The sequence below is a fragment of the Callospermophilus lateralis genome, unplaced genomic scaffold (assembly GCF_048772815.1).
Source record: "Callospermophilus lateralis isolate mCalLat2 unplaced genomic scaffold, mCalLat2.hap1 Scaffold_205, whole genome shotgun sequence".
NCBI lineage: Eukaryota > Metazoa > Chordata > Mammalia > Rodentia > Sciuridae > Callospermophilus > Callospermophilus lateralis.
Genome location: NW_027513036.1, coordinates 978384 through 1003706, shown reverse-complemented (window position 1 = coordinate 1003706; position 25323 = coordinate 978384). Strand labels below are relative to the sequence as shown.

The window sequence follows — 25323 nt, the reverse complement described above, 5'->3', positions numbered from 1 at the left end:
TGTTCCATGAAAAATAAATGGAACTGTCTTGAAAATTTTTAAAAATTGAAGTCACTGGTAAGTATTCACATATCAGGAGGCTGAGCAATGACCCTCTCATAGTAATCAGAGTTCCTTACTAGTGGTTACCACACTCTGGCATGCCACACTACATTCCCAGGGCAGGGGCCAAGGGTAATGGGCAGGTATGACACCTCACCAAACTTCCTTGAGGAATGAGTACTCAGTGTCAAACTGCTGCAGTGACAAGATCACAAGTTTCAGGGCCAAGCCCTTCACTTCTACCCATAGGGCCTAGCAGTCATGGCTCATCAGCAGTCTGGAGAAGGCCAGCCCAGGAGGTGTCTTTTAAAGAGAACCAACTATGATCCATGCCCCCACCTGGCTGCGCAGCTTTCACCTATGACACTAAGGGCATCTGAACATGGGCATGAAACATGGGAACACAAGTCATCAGCTGAAATTCAAGTAAGGGCACAGAGCACCAGGTCAGAACCAAGGGCCAGTGGGCACTCAGACAGGAAGAAGCCCAACCCAGAGCAGTTTTTATATACAAGGAGTGGCTGAGGCAAGCAGGACCTCCAGGGCTAACAGATGGCAGAAAGAAGACTTGCCCTGACTAAAAGAAGCCTTTATCTCCTTCTGAGATTCCAATGTCTCTCTTCCAGCTTTGGACCCTACCTGAGAGCCTTCTGACCCTTTAAGGTCCAGAACAATGCCATTACATCTTGTAATCTGACTTCATGCTATCAAATGGAGTTAGCCACTGACAACTCTCCTTCCCCTCAGTAGTTTTCCATTCTCTGCCATGGACCATATCCCATGGTGAAAACCCAGACATTCCCAGGCACATAGGATCTCAGCTATCCAGACCCCATTTTTTTGGTACTAGGGAACAATGCAGGGGTTAAACCACTGAGCAATAACCCAGCCCTTCCTTTTAATTTTTATTTTGAGACAGGGTCTTGCTAGTTACTTACGGCCTCCATAAGTTGTGAGGATGGATTTGAACTCTCAATCCTCTTGCATCAACCTCCCAATCCACTGGGATTACAGGTATGTGCCACTCTGCCTGGCTCCAGACCCCTTCTCTGGACCTGGCCTTACTGACAAGCTTGTCATTCCTACATCCAACCACACAGCAGACATCCAAACCTATCCAAAACAGATGTTACTACTGGCTCCCAAACACATTGCTCCTTCTTGGGGTCTCCATGATGATTGCACAAAGCTGCAATGAGCTCAGGAAGGCTGTCCTCCACCTCCTGCCACCCCTCCATGGGATTGATGATTAGCCCAGCCACACTGCCTGCTAACCATTTGCAGTTTGTACCATGCCAGAAGCTTCCTGACAGATCCCTCCTCTCAATGTCACTCTCTGACGCCACTGTCTTTTCATCACCCAGCCATTAGGGCATGTCTACATACACTTTCCTTTATAGCTCCTCTCTGTGCAGTCAAGATCAAGCTCAAGGCTGTCCACAAGCCCCTCCACATGTCTCTCCACCTGTCCCATCTCCACAACCCGGCACTCACAGCCTGAATTTCAAGCTCTGTCAGCGGTCCCTTCCTAGACTCCTGCACAGATGCAGATTCAGACTCAACACCTGTGCATCAAGGAGGCCTCTGCCTCTGACATCTACCCAGCCAGCCCTCATGGCAAGCCCAGGAGATGTCTTTTAAGGAGAGCCAACTATGATTTATTCCCCCACATGGCTGCACAGCTTTCACCTATGAGACTAAGGGCATCTGAATGGGAGGCATCCTCATCCTTTACTCTTAGGCTGTCCAAGGATGAGAAGCAGGCCAATCACTTATATCCCAGGTGGGCCCAGTATTCTGGGAACTGAACTTTGTGCTCTGTGCTGCTCTCAGAATAGAGCTCTGCTCACAAACATGTGAGAGAGGCCAAAATGGACTTATCCTTATTGTGCCTAACATGGAGGGAAATACGGGTTTCCCAAACTGAATAGTGCCTTAAACAGAGTTGAGACCTTCTGGCACTGGAGATAGAGGGCTCATGGGTGAAAGAGAAAAAGGAAAGGCTGTGGGGGTAGTCACCTCTGTGAAGATGGCATGGTTCTCCAGGTCCACATTGTGAAGATGGGCCTGGAGGAAATCTGCAAAAGAGTGGTGCTCTGCTTGTTCCAGTATTTGTGTTACAGCGCCTGCACCACAAATGAGCCCAGAGTGGAGATGCTAAGCTGCACCACAGCATCTGGTGTGGCACAATACAGTAGAATCAGCTTGGTCTCCTCAGACACCCTGTGGTACATCTCCTCCATCAGGTCCCCAGGGCCCTGCCTCTTCACAGCCTGCAGTACCATGGAGGCATAGGCGTCGGAATGGAAGCTGATAAAGACATCAGCAGGGCTGTACTTGTGCCCAGCAAGGAATTGATGGGCCTTCACATCAGCAAACTGCTCTGCCTACTGCATGAGCTCCTGCATGATGTTCTTTTGCCACCCCTGCAGCACTGAGCTGAGGTCCAGGTAGTGCCGGTTCATGAGGGGCATGGGGAACTGATCGTACACCATATTTTTCTCCTCAATGACAAGCAGGTGGAAGTCAGGGTGGACCCGACACTTGACATGATGAGTGGCAAGCCCAAGGTCCACATACTTCTGATCCCCGAGGTAGATGTAGTACTGGTTGAGTGCATCGTACAGGCTCTCATAGAGGTGTTGCAGGTTCAGCAGCACCACCATCTTTCCTGTCTTCATGCAGATCTTCACCTGGTTGATGTTTCTTCAGATCTGGGTGTACTCCTGATCCCAGGAAAAACTGGAACCAAAGATGATCTCAGGCTACTGGTCCTCACTGAAGAATGACTGCTGCAGGATCTGCAGGGTCATGTAGTTTTGGGTCAGTATGAGCAAGTAGCGGGATTCAGCTTCTTCCAGTTCCCCAACTCTGCTTGATGAGTTCCAGGGTGCTGACTGACCTCTCCCACGCACCCGGCCGCAGGTAAATTGGCCATGAAGATGTCCAAAGCAGGGATGTCACCTTTGCCCCTGAAGTTCTGAAGGACTGCCTGTGCTATATCCTGTGGAGAAGGCTTCTTGTTAGATGCTCTGGCAGTGGAAAAGACCATCTTGATGAGGCTATAATAGTTGTGAAGCCTAAAAAAATTCCTTGTTATGCCTGCTGCACACTGTTTCATAGGCTTTGGCAAAAGGAGCAAAGTACCCTTGGACCCTGTCCTGCACCAGACTGTCTGAAGAGCAGATCCTTCTGGCACTCTCTATGAGCTCCTTCTCACTGGGGCTGCCGTGGGACACAAACTACCCTGGTTCATCTTGGCAGGGTCAAGGGCCCAGTTGGAAATACCTATGAAGCCAACTTTTTGGTGGGGGTTAGGGTCACCTTCAGTGCACCCATCTTCCAGCAATGGGTGCACAGCCTTCAGGGGCATTTTCGGGGAATCTTCTGCCAAGCCCACCTCATTCAACACCACCACAGACACATACTGCTGCAGGTCCTTCCCCTGCTGAAAGTGAGCACACTGCTTGAAGGTGTTCATGATGCCCTGTGGGGTGCAGTGGAGGGTACACTGGAATGACACCAGGTGGATCTGCTTCAGGCTGTGGAATAGAGTGGAGTGTGAGGCCTGGCCCTGTATGGTATCTGCCATGATGGTCTTGGCAAGAGATTTGGAGGTGCCAGGCTTTCCCACCAGGAAGAGGGGTATCTTTAGCTCAGTGCAGATGATAATCATGAAGAAGTTCTCCTTCAGAGCCAGGTTCCTGGCTATGGTTTTTCTCAGAGGCATCTCACTCAGGAAAAGATCCTGTGCATGCCTGATCTCATCCAGGATGACCCTTCTGTCATCATATGGTTGTGGAAAATACCTGCAAATGGCTCTGCAGTAGGATTCCTTCTCCTTTATGGATTCATGGTAACAGACCCCCACATCCAGCACCAGAGAACAGAAGATGGGGTCTCTCCTGAAGTTATTTTTGCTGACACTGATCTCACAGATAAAGGTGTTCAGCTTCACCAATAGCATTTTGCTGCAGCCATGAAACCAAGTGAACACCTTCACACAGCACTCCATATCCCAGAGGCTGACAAAACTGCACTTACTTTCAGTGTTGCTCATGAACCTCTGAGAGGCAGAGAGCACTTCTGTGATCACATGAGTCTCATCCTCACTGATCCTGATGTAGTCCAACAGTCTCTGCACCATCTGCTGGATGTAGAGCTTTTCAGCAGTGCTATTTAGCTGCCCAAAATTTCACACTAGAGGAATCAGCCTCAGGGGCAGGGTGTGGACATGGTACACCAGCTGTCTGAGGGGAATTGAGCACAGCCTGTCTGCTGTCTTCTCTGAACTGACCCTGTATCCCAAACCACCTGACTCCAAATGGCAGATGGTCTACTGGGAGTGCTTCCTGTAAGAATTGCAGGCAGCTATGATGTATGTGCAAGCCTGAGTCCTCCTCCAGGGACTGGCCATCCACAGTCTAGTCACACAAGACTTCCTTAATACAGCTTATGGCTTCTGTTGTGTTGGCTTTGTCAAAAAACAAGATGGTGTCTAACTGCTGTTGGTTCTTATTGGATAAGGAAGTTTTCTCAGCCTCTAAGTCTTTGGAGTGAATCAAAGCTGCAGTTGTTCCTCCGTGGACCTTGACCGGTTTTATGGTCTTAGCCCAGGCATCAGCATGCTGCAGATCATTAAGGAGTTTAATGAGCCTGGTTTTCCCACAGCCGGTTTCTCCCATGATGATAACTGGGATCCCACACCAGAACCACATTTAAATGGCCAGAATCTTGAGCATGTTGTCCATTGTAAGATCATATGCTTCATCAGGGTTAAGGGTCTGAGGAATTCCTAGTAGCTGGCAGGAGTCTCAAGAGTTTCTCATGTCTGAGTAGGTTATCAAAGTCAACATTGAAGGAAACCCCCTGAAGTAACAACCCCCTGTACAGTTCTTCTGTCATGGCATCTTTCCTGATTATCTCCCCATTGAGATGGTTGATGTCATCAATGTTGCCATTCTCATTGGCCCAGAGATGGTACCTATGAATGTCATGGTCTCGTGGTCACCACTGAAGAACACCTATTGGTGAGGCTCTGACTCCCACCTCCTCCAGAGAGTGAATGGGGCAAGTTCTTCTTCATCAACCCCTTCCATGGTGACTGTGTGCTTCCCTTGGCTTTGGTCAGAAGTATGAAGTGTTGGTGTAGCAAAGTCTCTTGCCATGACAATCATAAAGGTAACCACAAAGTTCTTGAAGCCCTGTAGTATATCTCCAGTAAAGTCTGCATTGCAGAACACAGAGGCCTCACAGTCCTTGAGCTGAGAGTTGAGGAACCAAACAAAGTTCTGGAGCTCAGACCAGGAGGGGTTTATGACCCCACAATATATTAGAAGGTGCTGGATGCACTCCACTGAGTCTTCTTGATATTGAAATGTGTCTAGGTTTTGTTTTGATGGAATCTTTTTAAATATTGGAAAGGTCTTTGGGAAGTAGCACTGCAGAACTCTCTCTCATCTATTCCAGGCTCTATGAAGCTCCTCTCAGGGCTCAGCTCCATAGCTGTCACTTCTTTGAAGGTTTGCAGGTGACTCTGGGGAAGATGTCAAAAAAACTGAACTGAGGGACATGTGGATTCTGCAAAGAAGAGACATAAATAGAAGTTAGAATTTGTTTTCCTGAAAGATGCCCATATGTGTTAACCCTCCATGTGGTCTCCTGTGGATAGGCCTTTATGAAAACAGTCACTTGAATACATGTGGCTTTCTGCAGCCTCTTGTTCACAGAGGCTGGCATCTGCATGTTAGAGCATTATAGAAGCTCAACTATGGCAGCTGCATTATGAACCAGAAAGCTATTTCCCATCCTGTGGCTTCATCTCTCCACCATGCATGAACACATGTGCAACAAAAGGCACATTTTCACAGTTGAACTATTTTTTTCAAGTTTTCATGTAGTCTCAGCTAACAGATTTCCATAAATGAAGTCTCAATGCCATCTTCACTAGCAGTAAGGGAGACAGTGGCCATCAACAGAGGAATTTCCCACACTCAAAATGCCTGGGATTCAACCCAGACATAGGACCAATCTGACATATCCAGACAAATCCAAGATGCTATCAATCAACACGAGAGTATCATCATTATAGATATCATTAAGATTTAAGTCCAAGCATGCATTTTCCCTTACATGTACTCATAGCTCCCCTAAGGTGAAAGTGGAAAACAATCAAGATGTGTCAACCCAGGCTACAGGCCACAGAATCAAATGCCTTGTGTAAATACCAGCTTTGTAGACCTTTTTGGCAGTACTGAGTTTCCTTCTGAAATTTCAATGATATATAAATGGAATGGGTTCTGAAGCCACATTTTCCCACTTATATCCATTAGGTATTGCAAAATGAGGATTTTGAAAAGAAAGACCCAAGTTCCAGTCTGTTCCTAAAGACATAGAAGCATGGGTTTGAAAATACACAATTGCCAACCATTCTTCCCAAACCCCAGCACCCTCCTGTCTTCTTCTTTGAGAGAAGGGTACTGACTACAGGCAAGTGAAGGAGGAAGGGACTCTTCATACAAGGAGAAGCAGATGGGGCCCTGGGAATGTGAGACTTCTGATGTAGCCATTCAGTTGCAATGTGGACACTTACCAAAGCAGTCACATCAAAGTGGAATATCATGGGTGTTTTCCAATACTGAGCATCCCAGAAAGAAAGCAGGGAGCCCAGGACCTGGCCCTCATCCACCTGAGAGTCAGTCACTGAACAATCTTTAAAGGCATCTTTTCACTGATGAATTTCTTTTTCAGTTTTTCATGCAGTCTCTTCACATAGAGAGAATTCCGTGTAATGTTAAAACAAGGAAATTAGATCCTAAGCCTCTGGATCCAAGAAGAAGAGATTCAGATATATTAGAAGTTACTTCTCTGCCAAGAGCAGTGGCACATGCGTATAATCCCAGGAGCTTGGGATGCCAAGATAGGATCATTATAAGTTCAAGGCCAGCCTCAGTAACCTAGTAAGGCCCCAAACAACTTAGTGAGACCATATCTCAAAATATAAAATAAAAAAGGCTGGGGTAGGGCACCTCTGGGGTTAATCCCCAGTTAAAAATTTTTTTAAAAGTTACTTCTCTGTATAAAATTTAAAACTGATGCAACAGAACATCATATTAGAGAACAACTCCACCATGAAGCCAGAGTCCCGAGCTGTCACCCACCCAGCATCCTCACATTCTCCATGATGACAGTGATGGAAGTGTAATAAAGTAAAGGCATAGGCATGTTCCTTGGGGGAGGAGAGATCAGGTTGTGTCTGGAAAGGGCACAGTGATGCTCACAGGTTGAAGTCAACAGAATGGAAGTCACCACCTCTTTCCAAGGAAACATAACAGTGACTAAAGGGAAGGTACAAAGGCATTCTTCTCCTGGAGCCAGAGCAGCTGTGCCTCTTCTGCTCCCATCAACACTGTTATGCTCGAATTCAGGACCCCCAAAAAACCACCAGAGACCAAGATCGATATAAACAGCAAAGAGGTGTTTATTGCGAGCTAGCTCGGTCCTCTGCACGTACACAGCAACTGGTGACACTGAAAGGCCCCAAGCCCAGGGTTTGCAGCAGTTTTATACATTCTTTGGAGAAGGCAGGAACCCCCACATACATCATAGCATCTCTTAGCAAATCATCACACACCGCGGGAAAATCAAATAACAACTCTAAAACATGATTAGCACATTCACTGGCGGAAACAAATTGGGTAGGGGTGATTGGTAACTACAAAAGGGGGATTCATTTGAACTGATTGGTTTAAGCCAAGAGGGGTGTTCATGCTGAATTTCATGGTTTCCCAACACCATAAACTACTGGGAGGGTCATCTGGCACCCCAGGTATTTCCCTGTTTCATGCTGATTGGTGGCTGCTAGGAGGTTACTATGGGTCTCCACCTGGAGGTTACTATGGGTCTCAGCCTGACTGAGTCAGGGAAACCTGGAACAGAAGATCTCTCCTGTTATTTGTAGATAAACCACTTAGCAGGGTGGGAATGTGCCTAGGAGCGCTCTGTGGGTCTTTCCAAGGACAAAGGTCATGTCCCTTCCTTGGACAGGCTTTGCTCTGAGATAGAGGCTGGTTTTTCAACACAACCTGGAAAAGGTCAAAGGAGGTTATGCAGGAAAAAAGTGTAGAGAAGTCCACACAAGGAGAGGAACAGGGCTCCCAGGAATTGCAACCTGGGTGGAGAATAAATCTAGGGGATGCACTGATTGCAGGGAGTCAGACCCTCCTGAGACTCACTTTCCCACCTGCAGAGGGGTGTTATCTGAGGTGCCCTCTACTACAGAAGCAGGGGTCACTTGGAAGCCCTGAGAAACTGCCTGCCCACCCCAGGGCTCTCATTATTCCTTCTCTCTCCAAGGCCACAATCCCCACACACATCTGGTCTCTGAACACAGCTGCCACTAACAAGGTCTGTACTGGGACCTGGTAGTGATGTGCCAAGTACGCCTGGATGGCACAGACGGGTGCTTGGGGGATGAGGTGGACTTTGTGCTGGCTGAAAGCTGAGGGCAGGGAACAGCATTCCTGTGATGTCACATACCATCACCAGCTGGTAGTCCTCTAAGGGACACTGTGTGCACAGGCTATGGAATAGGGCCTTTGCCTGGCAGGCCACCTTGTAGCTCAACTAGTCTGTGAATAACAGGCTGCAGACCTTTTGCCCTCAGGAAACTGGAGCCAGGTCATGGTGCAAGAGCAGGGCCACCTCCTCAAACATGGTCCCTGGGGTACAGAGTAGTACCTCATTGAAGGTGGGGCAGGTAATGGACTGAGGCCTGCATGTAGATGGCCAGGGCAGCCAACAGCACCTCAGAGGGGCCACACATGACCAGGTTGGGCTGGCCAGCCTGAAGGCCCTCAGGGAGAGACCGCTCCATGGGTCACCCATCCTGGCCAGGTGAGCCAGACAATAGCCCAGGGCCTCCAGGTCCAGGTAGCCAGGCAGAAAGACTCTCATGCTTTCCAGGAACTGTTCCATGATAACCCTCAGCTTGGTCACCAGACTGATCTTAGAGGATTGCAATGGTGGTAATTCTTCCATCACTGTCCTTACACAGTGTCTGGTGGCCTCCTTGAACCCCTCAATGGCCCTTATGATGTCAGCTGGGGTGCAGTTGTCTTTGATGAAGGACAGAATCATGAGGGCAGCTTTGCTGGGACTCTGCTTCCTGAGCTCCGTGCTCAGGTGGACCAGGCGCTCAGCCATGTAGAAGTTGAGGTAGAATTGCTCCCTGTAATTCCTGCTCACCAGCTCCTTCCAGTCATCCAGGAAGTGCTCCATCTGCCTACAGAGGGCTTCCAGCAGCTGGGTGACATCCCCACTCTCTGTCAGCTGGCTTACCAACTCCAAGTGGAAGTCCATGCAGATGGAGATGCCATTCCTGGGGCAACAGTAGACTTCGGCAGTCCAGATTTGGAACAGCAAGTTTCTCACAGAATATAGGTTCAGGAAGGCTTGCACAAGCCACTGCACATGGCAGAATAACTGGTGGAAACAGAGGCATGAGGCAGATGTCACAGTGAGCTACTGCAGGGGGACATACCAATCTAGACACACAGGAGTTCTACTTCAAGCGGCTTGGGTTCACTCCTCCCATAGGGTCACTGGGAAACATGATGAGCCTAGGGAGAGGGCAGCCACCTTCAGGAAGAGATCAGGTAGCAGATAAGAATGTAGACTGTGGGCTGGGCTATGCTCAGTGGTAGAGCACTTGCTTAGTATGTGCTAGGCCCTGGCTTTCTATCCAGCACTGGGGAAAAAAATGTCAATTGTAAAGTGCAAATAAACTGTAAGAAAAGAACCTTTACATGAGATAGAGACTATTATATAAATCAATAACCTGTGTGAACATTTACTTCAGTTTTTTTAGTACTGGAGATTGAATCCAGGGTAGTCTACCACTGAGCTATGTTTCCAGCCCTTTTTATTTTGAGACAAGATCTCACTAAGTTGCTGAGGCTGGCCTTTAACTTGCAATCCTCCTGTGTCAACCTCCTGAGTTGCTGGAGTTACAGGAATGTGCCATCACACCTGGCTTGGTTACTTTAGTTTTGATGAAGAGTGCCCATTAGAATCTTGAGATGTTTGATTTTACAAATTTACAGAGTAAATGAAGCCATTCATACTTCTTCTTAAGGAGTATCTACCTGATCACCTCCTGTTAAATGTAGTGGATTGACCAACAGTAGTGAGATCTTTCTGATGCTGTTAAGGAGGAGCTGATGCCTCCAGGGTCTGTCCCACCTCAGATGTGGCTCCAGGCAAGGTGCACCCTGCAGACCCATGAGCTACACTCTCTGGAGCCACCCTGTCCACCAGAGGCCAACCCCTGCCTGTTTCCTTTTGCAGGCAGTGGGGCAGTGAGCATGCCCAGCCTGAGGAAACAGGGGCACCTGCTCACCTCAGAAAACCTCTTCACTTCCATTCTCTTGTGGTCTTTCTTGCCAGACATCAGCATCAGCTTATTTAAAAAATCCTTCAGGTCTTCCAATGTATAGGAGTGATCTGGCTCCAGGCCACTGTGACCCCCAGGGAGGATCAGGTGCAGGATGGCATCTGGGGAGATTTAGGATGCAGAACATGTTTAGAAGCAATTTTCTGGTGGCTGAAACCCAGACTCTGCAACAGGCCAGTGCACGCCACCAACACCATACCTAGAATCTGGGAGGGCTCACCTTCTGGTTGCCTGTGGATGCCCTGATCTCAATGATGCCTCTTCTGTTGATTGCTGTGGCCAGGGACAGGGAAGAGAGCTTGATGGACCCATGGCTTTCCTTCACTGTCTTCAGCCAATCCAAGTTTCTGGCAGAATCTCACTGTTGGGACAAATGCAGAGAACATGGACCAAAGTTTGAATGACTGTCTTCCTTCCTGTCCTCCTCATGCCTCTGCTCTTGCTGGGCAAACTCCAGCCACCCTCTTCCAGGGCTCTAGGCATAACTTCTTGCCCATTTCCTGAGGTTGCCTCAGGTACCCCTTTCTGGTACCCCAGGACACTGACCACTCATTGTGGCTGCAATCGTGCCAGGTTCCTAGCTGACACTGGAGTGCACATGGCCTGTACTTATGGATGATTGGTTAGATGACTACAGGCTGTGCCCTCTGGTGACAGGCCACCATCCTCCTGGGTTCTCAGAACAAAGACCCTCTGAGGAGAAATGCCTGACTGAACAGGATCCCTAAGTTCTTAATGTCCTGCCATGGTCCCTGAGTATGACCAAAAAAACTTAGAAAAATTTTAAGAGAATATGAGCTTCTAGCAGGCAAACTGCAAACTGCTCTCTCTGTCCATCTCCCTACCCTTCAACCACATGCAGGACCAGCTGTCTCAAGGCCAGTGCGGGTCTCTGGGCATCTTTGCTCATTGGGTGAGTTACGTAGTGAAGATTAACTCAGACTCTGGTATAGACAATTTACTTAAATGTTCATATTTTTCTGATAAAAAATTAGTCAATATCAATTGTTAAAAATACCCAAAAGTAATAAAATAAAAGACAATTACTACCATTCAGAGAACCACTGTAACCCTCTTTTAAACTTCCTATTGTGCTGTTTTCACACTTGTATTGTAGGGTGGAGACTGCTCTTGATATGCAGTTCCATAACTCTCTTCCAACCCAAGACAAAGAAAGCATTTCCATTCATGAAAAAAAGCTGGTTTTCAACATCAGTTTAAATGGCTGCCTGTGTGGCCTCAAAGCACAGAAGTTCCCCAGGGTTGCAAGATCACCATGTCTTGGAACAAGGAACAAGACTCACCAGCTTACTGGGAAGGTGAGGATCATTTTGCAGAGCCTTCCAGAGTTCTTTCAGCAGTTTCATGAACTCGCCGAAGCTTGCCTTCTTGTCCAGCTTATACAGCAGGAACGCATAGCCCTGCACAGCATCATGAAAGCAGACCACCCAGTCCACATCAATGTCATTTTCTTCAGCCAAGATGAAGGCAAGGTCCACAAACACCTGGAGCTCAATGATGCCTGGGACAGAAAGGGGACTTGCAGAGGACCACTCCAGGATGTTGCACAACTCATACCTGGGGCATGATCCTTAGTGAGGCGAGGCCATCAATAGACACTAAGTAAACATCTAGGGCCTACTCCCACTTCCTTCCTTCAGTTAGGACTCCAGGATACCTTGTCTTTTGCAGGATATGATGACACCACTGATCAACATCTAACCTCTACCAAATAATTCCCAGGCACTGTACTAGGCTTGTGTGCACCTTATTTCCTTTAATTCACAAACATCATCACTTAAACAAAAACAGGTTCAGTTGGTAAATAATATGTGCATAATTAGTTATTTTTTAGAAATTGAGATAATTCTTCTGAGTTAATTACCAAAGATTATACATCAAAGCAGACTCAGGAGTACAAGCAGCACAGATCTGGATGAGAGCTGGAGCCAGCAGAGCCTCAGTGCTAGCAGGAGGTATCCTGCCAGGCCTCTGTGGTGCATCAGTGCTGCTCCTGCTCCATCTGTTTGGCCTTTCTTACCTCCCCTCCACCACCCTCTATCTAATCTACACAACCACATAGGCTGTCCAGCCCTGGACTGGGAGAGAAATGCACAGATTCTGCAAGCTTGCTGCAGCAACATTCCCCTTTGTGCAAGAGCTTGCCTTGTCCTCTAGCAGAATGAGTTGGAAGGCAGAAAAGGAGTCAAGATACTGAAGAAAATTATGCCAGCATCCAAAGATGGAGAGAGCAGCAAAGAAAAGAGTTTTAATCAGAACTCTGAAAAGCTGTCCTGATGCAAACTACTGGAAGCAGACACTGCACTCCAACTAACACACACATGTGATTGAGGGGGGATGTGCTCAAGTTCAGGAACAAAACTTGGCAAACACCTGAAGATTAGCTACCCCTGTACCTCCCAGAATCTCATGCAGTCAGCTGACCAGCTCCTTCTGCAGGGCCAGCTTCTCCAGACACTGGCAGTGGGGCTCACCGATGTCTTGTAGCAGCTTCTTGGCCTAGATGAGCTGCAAGCTGATCTGATCCAGTCTCTAATGGCAGGTGGCCTCAAAGTCATCAGTCTGCAAGATGAATCTCTGCTGAGGGCTATTGTAGAGATCACCCATGCCTGCCTTCCCACAAGCCTGGACAAGAAGATGCTACAGCAAGAGTGTGACAAACTCTTGCACCAAAAATAGTATGACCTCCATGGCCCTCTTTGCTATGCTACGGAAGCTACTGTCCACAGTACCTAAGTGCCATGATGAAGCCTTCAAGGACTTTGAAACCTGTTCTGCACAGCAGCCCTGCCAGATTCGGGTTTCTCTGTTTATGAGAGTTACAGACTTGCTGAAAGTTTCAAGATTAGGTATGGACTATTCCACACTCTGCTAAATTTTAAGCACTATCGTGCCTGTCTCTACTAAACATAGGCCACACACACCTTAAAAATGTGAGGCTAAGAAACAGGAGGGAGAAACTCAGGCCTGACCTATGAAGGGAGCAATGTACCATTTGGTACTTCCTGTTGGAACTAGGAAAGGTACCTGGACAATTGACAAAATATTTCCTTCTGTGCTTTTATGACCTAGTGAAATAAGATTCCTCTGGAAAGAGGATGGTTTCTCTCTCCTGAATTTTTGGTTCTCATATCGACCCAAGAAAACTCACTAGTTAAGGAACAGTCACACTATCTCAAACAAAGGTAAAAATGCAGGCCATGGAATGTTCTAGCCTCAGTGCAGCCCAAACAGAGCCTTTCAAGGGGTTGCCACACTGCCGATCCCAGAATCCCTGGGGCTTCCAAGGAGTCTGAGGTTGGCCCCCACCTCAGAGGAGTCCCCAGCAAATAACTAAAAAAGCTTATTAAAGTGTAAAGAACACTGAAATCACCAGTCAAACCAAAATTCTTTTTGACCTTGCAGATAACCTTGGCGGAGCTGATTGCCTGGTGAATGCTATGGTACTCCTTGATCTGTTCAACATGCTCTGATATCTAGCCCCTCGGGGCCTGAGGGTGTACTTCACACATGATCTGGCGATCCAAAGTCAGGTCATTGTATTTATTTACAAAGTCTTTGAAGATGACATCAATTTCTGCCAAGGTGACATCTCTTAACTTCAGATCCTGATATAGTTTCATGAACCTTTAATAACAAGGTGAGTATAAGTACTCATAGGCCTCTGTAAGTGCAAGAGGTCACCTTTCACATTCCCTTTTGGGATCATTCAATAACTCTGCAGCTTCTTCCCAGAAGATCTGGAAGATGTGGCTGTCTGTCAGTGAGTCTATCCTTTCAGCCATTTCCTGGACCTCAGGGCCTAGGTTGTAATGTGTCATCTGTTTACAGGATGAGGACTCCAGCTGGCTCACACTCATGGTTTCATTCAGTCTTTTGCAATTCAGGTCTTCTAGGTGTCTTGCTTTATTCTCTCCAAAATCCACTTTGGAAACCACAAGGAAGCATGGAAGTTAAACTGCTAGTCATGATAGCTTCTTATTTTACTTTATAAGTACTTCTAATCACTGCCTTAAGAAAACTAAGTGAACACCATTGCTGGGATTTTTGTCACAGGAAGAATTCATTCCTTCTCCCCTCTACCCTGCTGTGGGCTCATTCATCAGTTTTCATGATAAATAACAGACTGTAAGCTCTTTTGTGAAAAGGACAGTTGGAAACACATATCCATCTCCTTTCCTCCCAAACCCAACTCCAGTGACAGATTAGAAATTGCTTTTTAAAAGATCATAACCAGCAGGAATGAGGAGAGTACAAAAGGAGCCCAATAGGAACACACACTGGGAAGTGGAAAGATGACCACGCCAGTGGCAAGTGATACTCCAGGGGCCTAAAAACACAGACCCTGAGGCCACAGTACACTACACATAAGCTCAGCCAGGCCAAGCACAAGCACCTGGTAATAAAGGACACTAGTTTCTAACGTCACCCTAGACTGAGGGAGGCAGAAAGTGAACAGGAAGTGTGTTCAAAGTCTGTTAAAGAAGCAGTTGGTGAGAGTTCACTCCACCATGGAGGCTGCCCTCTGCCTTTCAAGGGACAGGAAGGACTACCTGAAGGGCTCTCAGGCCTGGAGGCCACTTCTAGACATATACCTGTCTTGGGTAGTTACAAAGGACAGGGTGTATTCAATTTAAGGATGAAGAGGACCACACAGCCACCAGGGCAGGAAACTGGAGTAGAGGAGCTCACCCTCCTACTCACCCTCTTAGATCCAGAAACCTGGCAGCATGCAGGGGGCTGCAAAAGTGACCAGCCTTAAAGAGAAGCCCTCGAGAGCCAGATCAATTCAAGGGTAGCCACAGAGCCTCAGGGGCCAGGGACCAGAAGCCCTTAGCCTATCAATCCATTTGTGGTGACTGTCTTTATAGACACAAACAAAAATCTCCAACCAGAATAGAAAAAGCTTTAGCATGGGGAACATACCAAAAACCCAAAATAAGGCTTATGTAGCTCAGTGGTAGAATGTTTGCCTACCATGTGTGATCATGGGGTTTGATGCTCAGTGCATCATAAAAAAGGAAAAGCCTAGATTTCATCCTCAGTGTGCAGTAAAGAAAAGAAAGGAGGAAAAGCCAATGGAAAGAAGCAAATTGGATGAAGTGGAAAACTATGCAAGGAAAAGAAAAATCTTTAAAAATACCAATAATCCTCAAAATATAAGATACTTCACACATGATCCATGACAACAACATAGTATATAAATGGATCTTTAAAGCAAAATGGGAGGGGATGCAGTTGTGGCTCAGTGGTAGAAAGCTCATCTAGCAAGTGAGGCACTTGATTTGAAGCTCAGAAATACATAAAGATAAATAAATAAAGGTATTGTGTTCATTTACAACTAAAAAAATAGAAAAAAGGTGCTGGTGTGGTGGCATATGCCTGTAATTCCAGTAGCTTGAGAGGCTGAGGCAGGAGAATCACAAGTATAAACAAAAGCGAGATGCTAAGCAACTCAGTGAGACTCTGTCTCTACATAAAATACAAGGAGCAGATGACAGTGACTTCAACCTTCCTGCCACACAGAAGGAGGTGGAGCAGACAACAGCGATTCCAGCCCACTCCACAGTAGGAAGAGAGTGACCATGCTATGGCCCCATCTACTGATGCATGGGGTGGCTTTCCCCTGGCTTCCATTTAGTGACAACAGGCAGGACCAACAAGACCATCTTCCAGGTTCCTACAGGCAAGGTATTGGTAATATGCAGGGTCACTACATGATTATAAGTTGGAAACTATAATACCTCAAATCCACACTGCCAGAGAGGAAGACCCATGGATGACATGAAGAAACAAGGGAGGAAAGTGCTTGAAACACACCAAGCTGATACAATAATAGATTCCATTGACATTCCATTCCAAACGTACATAATTAAAATGATCTGCAGAACAAAGAAAAAATTAAAAGAGCAAATACAGGCAACAATTGACTGTTCCACCAAAGAGATATGAGAGGAAATACAGGTAACAAAAGGTTACTTCAAAAAAACATAGAGACTGTGAAAAAAAAAAAAAACAGAAATCCTTAAAATGAAGGAAACAATAAACCAAATACAAAAATTAATAGAAATCACCAACAGTAGACTAGATACTTGGAAAACAGAACCTTAGGCAATAAAGACAAAATACATAATCTTGAAAATAAAGTTGACCACACAGTGAAGAGGGTGAGAAACTATAAACAGAACCTTCACGAATTATGGGAAAACATGAAAAGACCAAATATAAGAATTACTGGAATAGGGGAACACACTGAGATACAAACCAAATGAATGCACAATCTCTTCAATGAAGTAATAATAGGAAATCTCCCAAGCATGAAGAATGAATTGGAAAATTAAAAACAAAAGGCTTTTAGAAAAGCAAATATACAAAATTACAACAAATCCACAACAAAGTACATTATAATGAAAATGCCTAGCATATAGAAAAAGGATAGAATTTTTAAAACCACAAGATTAAATTTTCAGATTACATATAGGGATAGACCAATTTGGATCTTAGTAGATTTCTCAGCTGAGACCTTCAAAGCTAAGAGATCCTGGAACAACATATATCAAGCTCTGAAAGAAAATGGATGCCAACCAAGAATCTTGTACCCATCAAAATTAAGCCTCAGATTTGATGACAGAATAAAAATCTTCCATGATAAAAATTAAAAGAATTTACAATGAAAAAAATCTGCACCACAGAATATTCTTGACAAAATGTTACATGAGGAGGAAATAAAAATAACAATGAAAATCAGTAAAAGGAGGAACTACACTAAAGGAAAATCCACTCAAAGGAGAAACCAAGTCAAGTTAAAAACCAAAAATAAACCAAAATGACTGGGAATACAAACAATGTCTCAATAATAATCGTGAGTGTGAATGGTCTAAACTCATTATTCAAAAGATATAGATTTACAGATTGGATTTTTAAAAAATCCCAAAATATGCTGCTTTCAAGAGACTCATCTCATAGCAAAAGACATTCACATAGTGAAGGTGAAAGTGAAAGGATGGAGGAACAAACATACCACTCACATAGGCCATGTAAACAAGCAGGAGTTTCCATCTACTAATGGAAAAAATGGACATCAAACCAAAGTTAGTAAGAAGAGGTAAAGAAGGACATTTGATACAACTTAAGGGAAACATACATCAACAAAACATAACAATCATAAAATATGTATGCCCCAAACATTGGAGGTTCTATGTATATCAAAAAAACCCTTCTCAATTTCAAGGAGAAATTGATCACAACACAATCATACTGCATGACTTTAGCACACCTGTCTCACCAACAAAAACTAAACAAAGAAACTACAGAACTCATTAATATAATTAATGATTTATACGTAACAGACATATATCAAGTATTTCACCTATCATCGAGTAAATACATCTTCATCTCAGGAATACATGGATCCTTCTCTAAAATAGACCATATATTAGGCCACAAAGCAACTATCAGCAAATTCAAAAAATAGAGATACTACCCTGTATTTTATCATAGCATAAGGAAATAAAAGTAGAAATCAATGATAAAATAAAAAATAAAAGCTCCTCCAATACCTGGAGACTAAATAATATGATATTAAAAGAGAAACGAGTAGCAGAAGACATCAAGGAGCATTTAAAAGAATTCTTAGAGGTAAATGAGAATATCAACACATCATATCAAAATCTCTGGGACACTATAAAGGCAGTGCTAAGAGGAAAGTTGATTGCAGTAAGCTCATTCGTTAAAAGAATAAAAAGTCAAATAAATGACCTCATATTACATCACAAGCCATTAAAAAGAAGAACAAATCAACACCAAAAGTAGTAGAAGACATGAAATAATTAAAATCAGATCAGAAAACAATAAAATTAAAACAAAAGAGACAATTCAGAAAGTTGACAAAATAAAATGTTGTTTTTTTGAAAATATAAATAAAATTAATAAACCATTAGCCAGGCTAACAAAAAGAAGGAGTGAGAAAATTCAAATTACTAAAATTCATGATGAAAAAGGAAATATCATGATGGATATTACTAAAATACAGAAGATTATTAGAAACTGTTTTGAAATTTATACTCCAATAAAATAGAAGATCTCGATGACATCAACAAATTTCTAGAAACATATGATCTATTCTATCTGAATCAGGAGGAGTTACACAATTTAAATCAATTTCAATCAAGGAAATAGAAGACATCATCAACAGCCTACCAACAGAGAAAAGCCCAGGACCAGATGAATTTTCAGTTGAGCTCTACAATACTTTCTAAGAAGAACTAATACTAGTACTCTTCAAATTATTCAGAAAGGGAGGAATCCCTTTCAAACTCATTCTAGGAGGCTATCATCACCCTAATACCAAAACCAGACAAAGACACATTAAGGAAAGAAAACTTCAGACCAATATCTCTAATGAACAGACACAAAAATTCTCAATAAAATCCTGGCCAATCACATACATAAACATATTAAAAAGAGTACACCACGGTCAAATGGGGTTCACCCCAGGGATGTAAGGTTGTTTCAACATTATGGAATCAGTAAATGTAATACATCACATCAATAGACTTAAAGACAAGAATCATATGATCATCTCAATAGATGCAGAAAAATCATTTGACAAAATAGAGCACACCTTCATGTTCAAAACACTAGAAAAACTGGGAATATTAGGATCAAACTTCAACATTGTAAAAGCTATGTATGTTAATCTCAAGGCCAGCATCATTTTAAATGAAAAAAAAATTCAAAGCATTACCTCTAAAAACTGGAACAGGACAGGGATGCCCTCTTTTACCACATCTATTCAACATAGTCCTCAAAATTCTAGAACAATCAGAAAAACAGGAAATTAAAGGGATATGCACAAGAAAAGAAGAACGTAAACTATCACTATTTGCTGACAACATGATTCTATATATAGAAGATCCAAAAATTCCACCAGAAAACTTCTAGAGCTAATAAATTAATTCAGCAAAGTTTCAGAATATAAAATCAATACCCATAAATCAAATGCATTTCTATACATAAGTGATTAATCCACTTAAAAAGAAATTAGAAAAACTACCCCATTCAAAATAGCCTCAAAAATATAAAATACTTGGGAATTGACCTAACAAAAGAGGTGAAAGACCTGAAAACTACAGAACAATAAAGAAGGAAATTGTAAAAGACCTTAGAAGATGGATAGATCTCCCATGCTCTTGGATAGGTAGAGTTAATATAATCAAAAGGGCGTACTACTCAAATTGTTAAACAGTTTTAATGAACTTTCTATTAAAATCCCAATAAAATTCTTCATAGAACTAAAAAAATAATCATAAAATTCATTTGAAAAAATAAGAGACCCAGAATAGCCAAAGCAATCCTTAGCAAGAAAAGTGAAACAGGGGGCATCACTATACCAGACCTTAAACTATACTGCAGAACAATAATAACAAAACAGTTTAGTATTGGCACCAAAATAGATATGTACACCAATGGTACAGAATAGAAGATACAGAGACCAACCCACACAAATACAGGTTTTTCATACTAGACAAAGGTGCCAAACACATACACTGGAGAAAGGATAGCCTCTTCAACAAATGGTGCTGGGAATGCTGGAAATCCTCTGTAGCAAATGAAATTAAACTTCTATTTCTTACCATGCACAAAACTCAACTCATAGTGGATAAAGGACCTAGAAATTATACCAGAGACACTGTACCTAACAGAATAAAAATTAGGTCCAAATCTTCATCATGTCAGATTAGGCCCTGAATTTCTTAACAAGACCCTTAAGGTATGAGAAATGAAATCAAGAATCAATGAATGAAATGGATTCAAACTCAAAATCTTGTTCTCAGCAAAAGAAACAATCAGTGAGGTATGGGAGCAAAATTTTCCCACACATGTCAGATAAAGTGCTAATTTTCAGGATATAGAAAGAATTAAAAAACCTCAATACCAAAAAAAGAAAAAAAAAAACTAAACAACCCAGTCAATAAATGGGATAAGGAACTGAACAGACACTTCTCAGAAGAAGATATACAATAAATCAACAAATATATATATATATATATATATATATATATATATATATATATATATATATACTGTTCAACATCTTTAGTAATTAGAAAAATGCAAATCAAAACTACTCTAAGATTTCATCTTACCCCAATCAGAATGACAGTTATCAAGAATACAAGCAATAATGAGTATTGGTGAGGAGGTGGGGAAAAAGGTACACTCATACATTGCTGGTGGGACTGCAAATTGGTGTGTCAACTTTGGAAAGCAGTAAGGAGATTTCTTTGAAAATTTGGAATGTAACCACCATTTGACCCAGCTATTCTATTCCTCAATCTATACCAAAGGACTTAGAATCAGCATAGTATAGTGACGTAGCCACACAGATGTTTACAGCAGCTGAAGTCACAATAGCTAAACTGTGGAACCAACCTAGAGGTCCATCAAAAGATGAGTGAATAAAGAAGCTGTGGTATACATGTATACACAAACACACACATACAAACACACACATACACACACACACAATGAAATATTACTCAGCATTAAAAGAGAGTAAAATTGTAACATTTGTAGGTAAATGGATGGAGTTTAAGAATATAATGCTAAGCAAAGTAAGCCAATCCCAAAAAACTAAAGGTGGAATGTTTTCTCCCTTTAGGGGATTCTGATCTATGATGGGGGGAGGATGGGAAGAATGAAAGATCTTTGGATTGGGCAAAGGGGAGGTTGGGTAGGGGTTATGAGGGTAGAAAAGATGGTGGAATGAGATGGACATCATTACCCTAGGTACATATATGATTGCACAAATGATGCGTCTCTACACAATGTACAACCAGAGAATTGAAAAGTTGTGTTCCAGTTGTGTATGATAAATTGAAATAAATTCTGCTATCATGTACAACTAAGTACAATAAATAAAAAATAAATATAATAATAAAAAAGAAATTACTCAGTCCACCAAAAAAAGATATAATCCATGCTTATACAATTACATCAAAGTGAATTCTACTGCCATTTGTAACTAAAAAGAACCAACAAAATGCAATCTCAAAAAATTCAGCATACTACAGTGATTCAACCACATCAATGTTTATAGCAGCTCAATTCACAATAGATAAGCAATGGAGCCAACCTCAGTGCCCTTGGACAAAGGAATAAAGAAAATGTGGTAATTGTACAGAATGGACTGTTACAATTACTTTGTTACTATGAAAAATTATTTTATGGGTTTTTTTTTTGGTTAATGGATGGAAATGGAGATTATCATAAGTTAAATAAGCCACAGCCCAAAAGTTAAAGGTTGAATATTATGTCTGACATGTGGATACTAATTCAAAATAAAGGGGGGGCATTAAAAATAATCAAAGTAAGATCAGAAGAGTAGATGAAAGTGAATGAATATAAGGGGGGGGGAGGAAAGGGATAGGAAAAGTCAGTGTAATGAATGCAACTTAACTTTCCTATATACCTGTGTGAATATACCATGAATGTACACACTGAATCTCATCATCCTGTATATCCACACGATACTAATTTTAAAAGACTCTTAAGTAAATAGCAAAATGATCAGTAGAGGGAAAGGAACAGGGAGTGGAAGGAAATTAAGGTAAAGAAAAATACTGGGGACTGAATTAGAACAAATTATTTTCCATGCTTTTATAATTATGCCAGCATATTCTATTTCTATGTATAACTAAAAAGAACCAATAAAAAAGAAATATTTTATTACTTTTATTTTTTTATTTCTTTATTTCTAAATAAATAAAATATAAAATAGGGCTGGGGATGTGGCTCGGTGTTTCAGTGCACTTGAGTTCAGAGTTCAGGGGTTTTGGTATCAATACCTGTTACAAAAAAGGAGAAGGAGAAGGAAAAGAAAAAAAAAAAGAAAAAAGGAGTGCCTTCAAATTAACTATATGTGAGAGCTGATATGAAGAGTTCAATGCCCAGGCTGCACAAGAAATTTGAGGAGAAGGCTCAGAAAGCATAGCCTAAACAGGAGAAATGTTATGAGAATCAGACAACCATTTCAGGAGGTCCATCTGCTGCTGATGTGAACCCAGCAAGAAGGAAACCACAATAAACCAATTCATGAGAACTCCCTAGAGCTCAAAGACTAGACCTCCAGCTGACAGAGATCTGCCATGCCCAGTCCTGGAGATGGAAAACAGATCAACAGTCAAGTACAGTTGAGAAGAATGGACCCATGAGCAGAGACCTTCCAGAGAACCCTGAGCCAGGGTGCCATGCAAACTTCTGGCACCTCTTCCTCAGGGATGTGGCCTGAAGGCCAGCCAGTCCTCTTCCCTTGGCAACTCTGTGCAGACAGCCACATTCTCTACTCCTCTCCTCCACCACCACACAAACGAACCACCCCCTTTGGGGGCTCAAGGCCTCTGACCCTCCCTCAGCCCCTCTTTGTACTCCAGAGGTATCTGCCAGGGACCACATGTAACACCAGTTCAGGCCCCTCTTTAGAGAGGCCTCTCCTGAGCCCCTGAGGGCTGCACAACTTGTGCTTTTACAGAACCCACAAAACCTGGGTCTGTCAATTCCTGCCCCCCTTGAGGCTCACAGAACCACCCTGGGGCCTCCATATGGGCAAACTGATGAGGTGACCAAGCAGATGCCATTCCTGCAGTAAGGAACCAACCAGAGTGGAAGACCCATTCAGACAGCAGGAAGAGCATGGTCATCAGCCACAGTAAGCGTCAAAATGGAGAAACACAAGGAGCTGGGGAGACATACCAACAACAAGGCTCCAGGCAGGGTAACTAGAACACAGGGCACAGGGGAGAGCAGGGCAGTAGAGCACTGAGGGGTCTCAAGAGAAACTGAAACAAAGGCCCTTGCACAATTTCATTGAACAGCACAGCACCTTTCAGGACAATCTGGATGCCTCAGCGGGGCATGCATTTCCCTTGTGCTAGGCCTCAGGCATTCCACCAACTCCAAAAGTGGCCCTAGTCCCATACTGACCCATCCTGGTGTCATCCAGGGCTGTACAGAGGTGGTCAATAAATGAACTGCAGGAACAACCCTGAGGCTGAATAAGCAGCAGGGCCCTGAACTGTGCTCTGATTATCATGGCAGCCGCCCAGATGACCACCTGACCTGACAAGAGGCTCCCACATGCCCTAGTATATTTCTGTTTTGGTCAATTTTAGTACTGCAAATTTTGTTTTTATAGCCCAAGGAGAGAATTTGAGACCACAGATCTGGGACCCAAAACAACAAATGAGGACATTTCCTTCTGCAGAAAAGTAAATCCTAAATAATTGACAAACTTCCAAAGCACCATCTATTGGAAACTGGCACCAACCTGGGATGGATAAAATAGTACCACCTGGAGAAAGCAGACACCTTATCAACAATCATTCTTAGTGCCTATAATCCCAGTCGCTCAGAAGTCCAAGGCAGGAGGATCCTAAGTTCAAAGCCAGCCTCAGAAACTTAGTATGGCTCTAAGCAACTCAGTAAGACCTTGTCTCTAAATCAAATAAAAAAATGGCTGGGAATGTGGCCAATGGTTAAGCACCCCAGGGTTCAACCCTGGCATAAAAAAATAGAGTTTATGGGTGGTATTTTAAATAATAAAGGCTGAAAGGAATAAGGTGAAAACATAGACTTAACCATCTCCATTCCTATGTCACAGTTCTGAAGTGGAAAAATTTTAAAAAGAGAGTCACCCCAAGATGTCACTCTGCATCACCCAGAGCAGAAACTCAGTACCCACAGTGGAGAAGCTCCAGAGCAACATGGAGCTCTCCACTCAGCAGCAGGAATGCTGCCCTAGACACAGCTGAGAGAAATGAGTGTGAAGGCCAAGGGGAATGCATCTTCAGAGGCAGAAATCAAGTCAGGTTCCCTCTGGGGCACGAGGGCGAGGATGACTGCAGGCTGAGGGGCACAGGGACCTGAGCAGTGCAGCAGGACTCGGGCTCCGCTGCCATGTTGTGTTGCGACATGAAGAGAAAGGTTCTAGTGGGGAAGATGAGGCATAGATATGTGCTTTTTTAGGGGGAAACAGGCCCTAGTTTTCTGTGAACAATAGAATTAAGGACAAGGAATGCGTCATGTTTTTCATGAGGCTAAGAGTGAAGTGTGTAGTCTGCACAAAACAGAACCCAGCATCTAGGAGGTGCCAAATAAATACATGACAGCTGACTTGACCCCTCTGTCTCATCCAGGCTTCCCCAAATACCCCAAGTTCCCTTCCAAATCAGGCTGCGTGGAATCGCAGACCTCTCCTGGGTATAACATTTGGTCCATAAATCCCACTCACCACTGGAGGTCTAAGTCCAACGATTCTGCAAATGAACTCAGAAGATGAGGCAGGGATCTCATAAAACCTCAGGTGTTTGGTGATCCTGCAGACAGCTTCATGGAACTTCAAGCCCACAGTCAAGAGGATTCTCATGAGGTCTTCTGAAGAATATTACCACCACCAGGAGTCCAGAGAGATCATTGAAGTCATTGGGAAATGAGAAAACAATACCAATTATCAATTACCAGTCCCTTCTCCTTTTTGAGATGTACAAGTATACCTGTACTCACAGCTCCTCAGGAGGCTGAGGCAGGAGAATGGCCCAATTCAAGGTTAGCCTCAGCAAATTAGCAAGACCTTATCTCAAAATAAGAAACAAAAAGGGCTGGATTGTGGTTCAGTGGTGAGAGCCTCTGGGTTCAATCCCCAGTACTGCAAATAAATTAATTATTTAAAATAAAATAAATGACCACAAGTAAGGCATTTACTTGATCTCCTCCAGGCTACCATTACAATGAGCCTTAAAGCTGTGACT

General features: G+C 43.5%; 1 pseudogene; it reads right to left on the bottom strand.

Moving 5' to 3' along the window:
* Positions 1–195: 195 nt before the first annotated feature.
* LOC143388728 (E3 ubiquitin-protein ligase RNF213-like) lies at positions 196–24941 on the bottom strand (annotated as a pseudogene).
* Between the last annotated feature and the right edge of the window lie 382 nt (positions 24942–25323).